Source organism: Rhinoderma darwinii, chromosome 5, assembly GCF_050947455.1.
Source record: "Rhinoderma darwinii isolate aRhiDar2 chromosome 5, aRhiDar2.hap1, whole genome shotgun sequence".
NCBI lineage: Eukaryota > Metazoa > Chordata > Amphibia > Anura > Rhinodermatidae > Rhinoderma > Rhinoderma darwinii.
In genome coordinates this window covers 253,735,577-253,743,016 of record NC_134691.1, presented here as the reverse complement: position 1 = coordinate 253,743,016, position 7,440 = coordinate 253,735,577, and positions in this window count along the sequence as shown.

The following is a 7,440-nucleotide window of genomic DNA, read 5'->3' as shown; positions in this document are numbered from 1 at the left end:
GTGGTTGCATAAGTGTGAACACCCCGTTATTATTGGGGATGTGATGTTCAGAATTAGCCAATCCCATTTAAACACATGTTAAATAGCAGGCAGTACACAGTTGCCATTATTTTAACCCCTTAGTGTCTAAGCCTGTTTTGGCCTTGTGGACACAGCCGATTTTTGCAAATCTGACGTGTCCCTTTATGTGGTAATGACTCCAGAATGCTTTTGCCTATCCAAGCGATTCTGAGATTTGTTTTCTCATGACATGTTGTACTTTATGATACTGAAAAAATGTTGTCGTTAAATTCAATATTTATTTGTAAGAAACGCCAAGATTTGGAGAAAATTAGCAAAAATTTAAATTTTTCTAAATTTAAATGTATTTACTTGTAAAACAGATAGTAATACCACACAAAATACTTACTAGTTTATATTTCCCATATGTCTACTTTATGTTTGCGTCGTTTTTTGAACATCCTTTTATTATTCTAGGACGTTACAAGGCTTAGAACTTTAGAAGCAATTTCTCATATTTTCAAGAAAATTTCAAAAGCCTATTTTTTCAGGGACCAGTTCAGTTGTGAAGTGGCTTTGAGGGCCCTATATATTAGAAAGTCCCCAGAAGTCATCCAATTTTGAAAACTGCACCCATCAAAGTATTCAAAATAGCATTCAGAAAGTATTTTAACCCTTTAGGCGTTTCACAGGAATTAAAGCAAAGTAGAGGTGAAATTTACAAATTTACATTTTTTTTGAATATATTTTAGGCACCATGTCAGGTTTGAATAGGTCTTGTGGTACCAAAACAGTAAAGACCCCCAAAAAGTGACCCCATTTTGGAAACTAGACCCCTCAAGGAATTTATCTATGGGTATAGTTAGCATTTTGAACCCACAGTTTTTTTGCTACATTTATTTGAATTAGTATGTGAAGATGAAAATCGACTTTTTTTTGTGAAAAAACGTAGAAATTTTAAATTTTTACAAGGAATAAAGTAGAAAAAAACCCCCAACATATGTAAAGCAATTTCTTCCGATTTATTGCAATACCCCATATGTGGTAATAAACTGCTGTTTGGACCCATAGCAGGCCTCAGAAGAGAAGGAGCATCTTTTGGATTTCTGATTTTGCTGAAATAGTTTTCAGTGCCGTGTCGCATCTCCAGTGCGGAGGGATGAAAACCGGGGAAACCCCCCAATAGTGACCCCATTTTGGAAACTACACCCCTCAAGGAATTTTTCTAGGGGTAAAGTTAGCATTTTGACCCCACAGTTGTTTTGCTGAGTTCATTGGAATTAGTCTGTAAAGGTAAAAATCTACTTTTTTTCTTAGACTGTTTTAATTTTTACAAGGAATAAAGGCGAAAAAGCACCCCAACATTTGTAAAACAATTTCTCCTGATTACATAAAAATACCCCATATGTGGTAATAAACTGCTGTTTGGACCCACACCGGGGCTTAGAAGCGAAGGAGCGCTATTTGGCTTTTGGAGCTCAAATTTAGCTGGAATAGTTTTTAGGTGTCATGTCGAATTTGCAAAGCCCCCGAGGGACCAAAACAGTGGAAGCCCCCCAAAAGTAACCCCATTTTGGAAACTACACCACTTAAGGAATCTATCTAGGGGTATAGTGAGCATTTAGGCCCCACACGTCTTTTGCAGAATTTATTAGAATTAGGGGGTGAAAATTAATATCAACATTATTTCCACTAAAATTTTTAAATTTTTTTCAATTTCACAAAGGATAAAGGAGAAAATGCAACCCAACATTTGTAAAGCAATTTCTCCCGAGTACGGCTATACCCCACATGTGGTCATAAATGCTTTTTCATTAGAAAGTAATTAACCCTTTACGAACTGATTCATGTTTTGCTTTTTGCTTTTTCGTTTTTCCTCCCCGCTTTCCGAGAGCCACAACTTTTGTATTTTTCCGTCAATAGAGTGGTGTGAGGGCATATTTTTTGCGGGACGAGCTGTCGTTTTTATTGGTACCATTTTTTGGTACATAAGACTTTTTGAGCACTTTTTATTAAATTTTTTGGTTGAGCCAGGGTGACCAAAAAAACTGCGATTTTGCCGTTTAAAATTCTTTATTTTTCACGGCGTTCACCGCGTGAGTTTAATAATGGTATATTGTAATAGCTTGGACTTTTACGGACGCAGCGATACTAATTTTGTGTATTTTTTTTTTTTTTACATTACTTTAGAGAAAAAATGTGAAAAGGGTTTCTTTTTGGACTTTAAATATTTATTTAATTTTTTCCACTAATAATAACTATTTACTTTTTGTTTTTACATATTTTATTAGTCCCCCTGGAAGACTTGAACCAGCGATCGTTAGATACTGGTAGAATACACTGCATACTAATGTATTGCAGTATATTGTGATTTTTACAGGCTCCTGTAACAGCGTGATCGCTGTTTCTGTCCGTTAGTCCCGGGTATCAGCTGTAATACACAGCTAACACCCGCAGCGTATGGCGCGGGCTCAGCGCGTGAGATGCTCCATATATCACCCCCCACACCACGACATGCTATTAAGTCATGGTGCGCATGCGCAGGGTTTAATGTGCAGAGTGAAAATTAAAATTTTCCACTGATGTGTCATTTTAGTGCACTATATGTTGTGCCACAAATACCACATAAAATATTAACAGGGTTCTCCCGGGTATGGCGATGCCATATCGGTGGACGTAAACGGCTGTTTGGGCACGCTGTAGTGCTCAGAAGGGAGGGACGCCATTTGGCTTTTGGAGCGCATATTTTGCTTGGTAGTAGCTCTGGCGTTTTGCTGGTATTTCAGTTTATAATGTGGGGGCAAATGTAGACTGGGCAGAGTACATCAGGGCATAATAAGAGGGTATAATAATGTGGTAAATAAATAATAATCCACAGATATGTGGCCAGTGTCGCACTTATAAATGGCACCCAATCCTATCCGCTTTTGGAACGCTCTGTACATTTTGCATCGCCATAATCTGGGAGCCGGAACTTTTTTTTATTTTTTCACCACCGGAGCCGTGTGAGGGCTTATTTGTTGTGGGACAATCTGTAGTTTTCATTGGTACAATTTTGGGGTACATGCGATTTTGTTGTTCACTTTTTATTCAATTTTTCAGCAAGCAAGGTGACCAAAAACCATCAATTCTGACGATAATTTTTATTTATTTTTGACGGTGTTTACACTGGGCTATAAATGACCGTTATATTTTATTCTGCGGGTCGGTACGATTACGGCGATACCATATGTATATAGTTTTTTTTTAATGTTTTGCAGCGTTTGCGCAATTAAATAACTTATTTAGAAAATAAATTATTTTTTGTGTCACCATATTCTGAGAGCCATAACTTTTTTTTTTATTTTTTAGTCAAAAAAGCTGTGTAAGGGCTTTTTTTTTCCGGGACGGGTTGTAGTTTGCATCGGTACTATTTTGGCGTACATGCGAGTTTTTGATCACTTTTTATTGTATATTTTGGGAGGGGTGGTGACCAAAAAATAGTGATTCTGGCATTGTTTTCCGTTTATTTTTTTTTGCGGTGTTCACCGTGCTGGATTTTTTTATTGTAGTATTACAGTTGGGGTCGTTACGAACGCGGTGATGCCAAATATGTGTACTTTTTTTTTTACGTATTCATTTTTTTTCCCATAATAGACTTATTATAGGAAAAAAAGCAGTTCTTGTTTATATCACTTATAACTTTTATTTTTACACATTTTTTTAAACCTTTTTATTCTTTTTTTTTTTTTTTTTTACTTTTTTCACTTGTCCCACTAGGGGACACTTAGACTTGCAGCTCTGTTCGCTGCTGGAACACATTACACTACACACGTAGTGTAATGTGTTCTAACTGTCATTGTGACGTGACAGTCACACTGACAGGAAGCCTACGACGACCACCCTCCGGGTAGTCCTCATAGGCTTCTGTACATGGCAGCCCGGAAGCCATTGTCTGGCATCCGGTTGCCATGGGTACCATCGCCAGCCCCCGTGATTTCACGTGGGGGCTGCCGATCAGCACTAAACACCTTAATTGTGGTGTTCAAAATCGAGCGCCGCAATGAAGGGGTTAACTGCCGATATCAGCTGTGTTGGGCCGCTGATCGGCAACGGGGAATGCAGGGCAGACACCCTGCACAGTTAACCGCCGCTGCGGTGTAGCGCCGCGCGGCGGTTAACTGTCAAAGCACAGACGTAACTGCACGTCAAGGTGCGCGAACTTACTGCTCACCTCGACGTACAGTTACGTCAAGGTGCGTTAAGGGGTTAAAGTCATTTTGTTAATTTTTTCAAAAGTATTATAAACATCTTTTTATGCCATCTAACTCGCTATCCCAAAATGTTCCTCTATCAAGGGATAACTTGGTGAAAAGAGGATCACTATGGAACGAGACACAAATGCACCACAACTAAACAGCATGTTGCATACTGTAGATAACATACAAATGAACAAAATGTATTTTTGTTAAAATACTTTTTGCTCACATATGTGAATGAATATAAACATCATGATACTATGGCAACACTTTAAAGCATTAAAGTATAACCGCTCAAAAACGGCTTTGAGAAAAAGGTGCATGAGAATCTGTGTGAAAAACATGATGCTAGAACAGAATATACACAATTATGAATAAATGTATAAGAACACATATGAATATGTGTGAATAACATGTATTGTTTGTATAAACCATGATGTTTTAACTTTGAAGCCACGAAGGATTTGTTATCCCGTAACGGCTATTGATGATTTGTATGTAAATTGAAGTGTTGTGCACCGGTGTGTTCCCGGTCTTTTTACTGCATATATATGTGGACACTACACGTGCAACTATTGTATACCGACCTGACGAAGGGACCAGTGCGGTCCAGAAACGCGTGGTCTTCTCAATAAAAGATCTCCTAGATACTATTCACCTGACTCCATTCCTGATCCTTTTCAGCCTGGCGCCGATACCCATAATTACACTGCATTTTTTCTCCTCACCTTCTGATTGTTGAAAGGCATCAGTCTGGAGAAGGGTACCAAAGAATTTCCAAGGCATTAGATATACCATTGAACACAGTGAAGACTGTCATCAAGAAGTGGATTACATTTGACACAACCGGGACATTACCAAGAATTGGATGTCCCTCAAAACTTGATGAAAAGACGAGATGAAAATTGGTCCCGAAGGCTACCAAGAGGCCTACAGCAACATTTAAAGGAGTTTCAAGACTTTCTGGCAGGTACTGGTTGTGTAGCGCATATGACAACAATCTCCTGTATTCTTCGTATGTCTGGGCTATGGGGTAGGATGGCAAGACGGAAGCCTTTTCTAACCAAGAAAAACATCCAAGCCTGGCTATGTTTTGCAATGACCTACATCAAGTCTGCCAAAAGCATGTGGGAAAACGTGTTCTGGTCTGATGAGACCAAGGTTGAACTTGTTGGCCATAAATTCCAAAAGGTATGTTTGTCGCAAAGATAACACTGCACATCACCAAAAGAACACCATACCCACAGTGAAGCATGGTGGAGGCAGCATTATGTTTTTGGGCTGTTTTTCTGCATCGGGAACTGAGGCTTTAATCAAGGTGAAGGGAAGGCTGACCAATCGGCTTCATACACTTCTCATTGTTCCAGTCCAGCTTCTTTCACTGCACAATCACACTGTAACAATGGGCTGGAACAATGAGAAGCGTATGAAGCTGATTGGTCAGCCTCATACACTTCTTTACAACACCCACTTGGTCAAAAGTAAAAACACGCCCAGTTGGTCTTTAAGAAAGTAGCATAAATCTAAAATTGCTCATAATTTAGGAGATAGGGCACTTATAATCTGGTGACAGAGCCTCTTTAATTTTGTGGGGTGATATGTGAAAGAATAGCAGATTCTTCATTGTTATTTGGGTTTTGTTTTTATAAAGTTCATCTGCAGTAAAAATTACATTAACTTTATTCTGCAGGTCAACAGAATAACGGTTATACCAAATATATATATATATATATATATATATATAATTAATAATTTTTTTATTTTTTTTAAAAGTGGTAACCCATTTGTTTTGTGTCACCATATTCTGAGACCCATAACTTTTTTTTTTTTCCATTGATGGAGCTATGTGAGGGCTTGACTTTGCAAGGCGAGCTGAAGTTTTTTAATACGATTTCAGGGTACATGAGACTTTTTGATTTACTTTTTGATTTACTTTTTATTCCATTTTTTTGGGGGAGGCAAGGAGACCAAAAGACTGCAATTCTGGTATTTTATAGTTATTTATAAGGCATTCAATGCGCAGGATAAATGTTCTATTGTAAGGGTATGTTCACACGCAGTGATCCAAAACATCTCAAAATAGGGAGCTGATTTCAGGCGAAAACAGCTCCTGATTTTCAGACGTTTTTGTAGCAACTCGCGTTTTTCGCGGCGTATTTTACGGACGTTATTGGAGCGGTTTTTCAATGGAGTCAATGAAAAAACGGTGCAAAAAACGTCCCAAGAAGTGACATGCACTTTTTCGCGGGCTTCTTTTTACGCGCCGTATTTTGACAGCGACGTGTGAAATTACACCTCGTGGGAAGAGAACATCGTAAAACCCATTGATAGCAATGGGCAGGTGTTTGTAGGAGTAATGGAGCTGTTTTTTCAGACGTAATTCGAGGTGTAAAACGGCCGAATTACGACTGAAAACCGTGCGTGTGAACATACCCTAATAGTTCGGACTTTTGCGGATGCGACGACTTATATTTTGCAGTGTATTGTGCATTTTGTGGCGTCCTATTAAGCTTAACTTTATCACCAACGTGGTAGACCTGCGTGGCCTTCACTGGGCCCCCGGCTACCATGACAACCCATCGGCATCCCGCTCTCTCTTAATAAATGTGTCAGATCTTACTCCAACTAATTGTTTATTGGGACTGGCATATGAAACGGCAGTCTTAATAAATTCCCCTGACCTATGTTTGTATTATTCAGTCACTATGGGGTGGTAATATGTGGTCATGGTGTGGCAGTATTATTTGGCGCCTGTAGAGTGGTATTTCATGGTCACTGTATGACTGTATTGTTTAGAGGTATACTATCGTGTATTCTAGAGATGATTTTTAAGTGTATATTGAACTGCATAGTACATATCTTGACTTAGCCTCACGTAACTGTACGCCATGAATCGACGTACCTAGGGGCTCCATACATTAACTTCAGGATGATTGAAAGGGCACAAGCTGTGATAGAGCAGGAGTCCCGCTGTCAGTCAAGGATCAGAGAAACCTTTGATCCCAGCTGCTTAACCCCTTAGATGCGGCAGTCCATTGCAGTATCTAAGGAATTTGACAGAGGGAAGAAACCACCTCTGTCTGCCCCTGGACACTATTATGCAGGGGTTGGGAGGGGGGGGGGGGTTCCGTACAAAGTGCCATCTAACCTGAGGCTGCCCCTGACTGCAGTCATATAAGAATGTTAACGTTTTCGAGTGTAG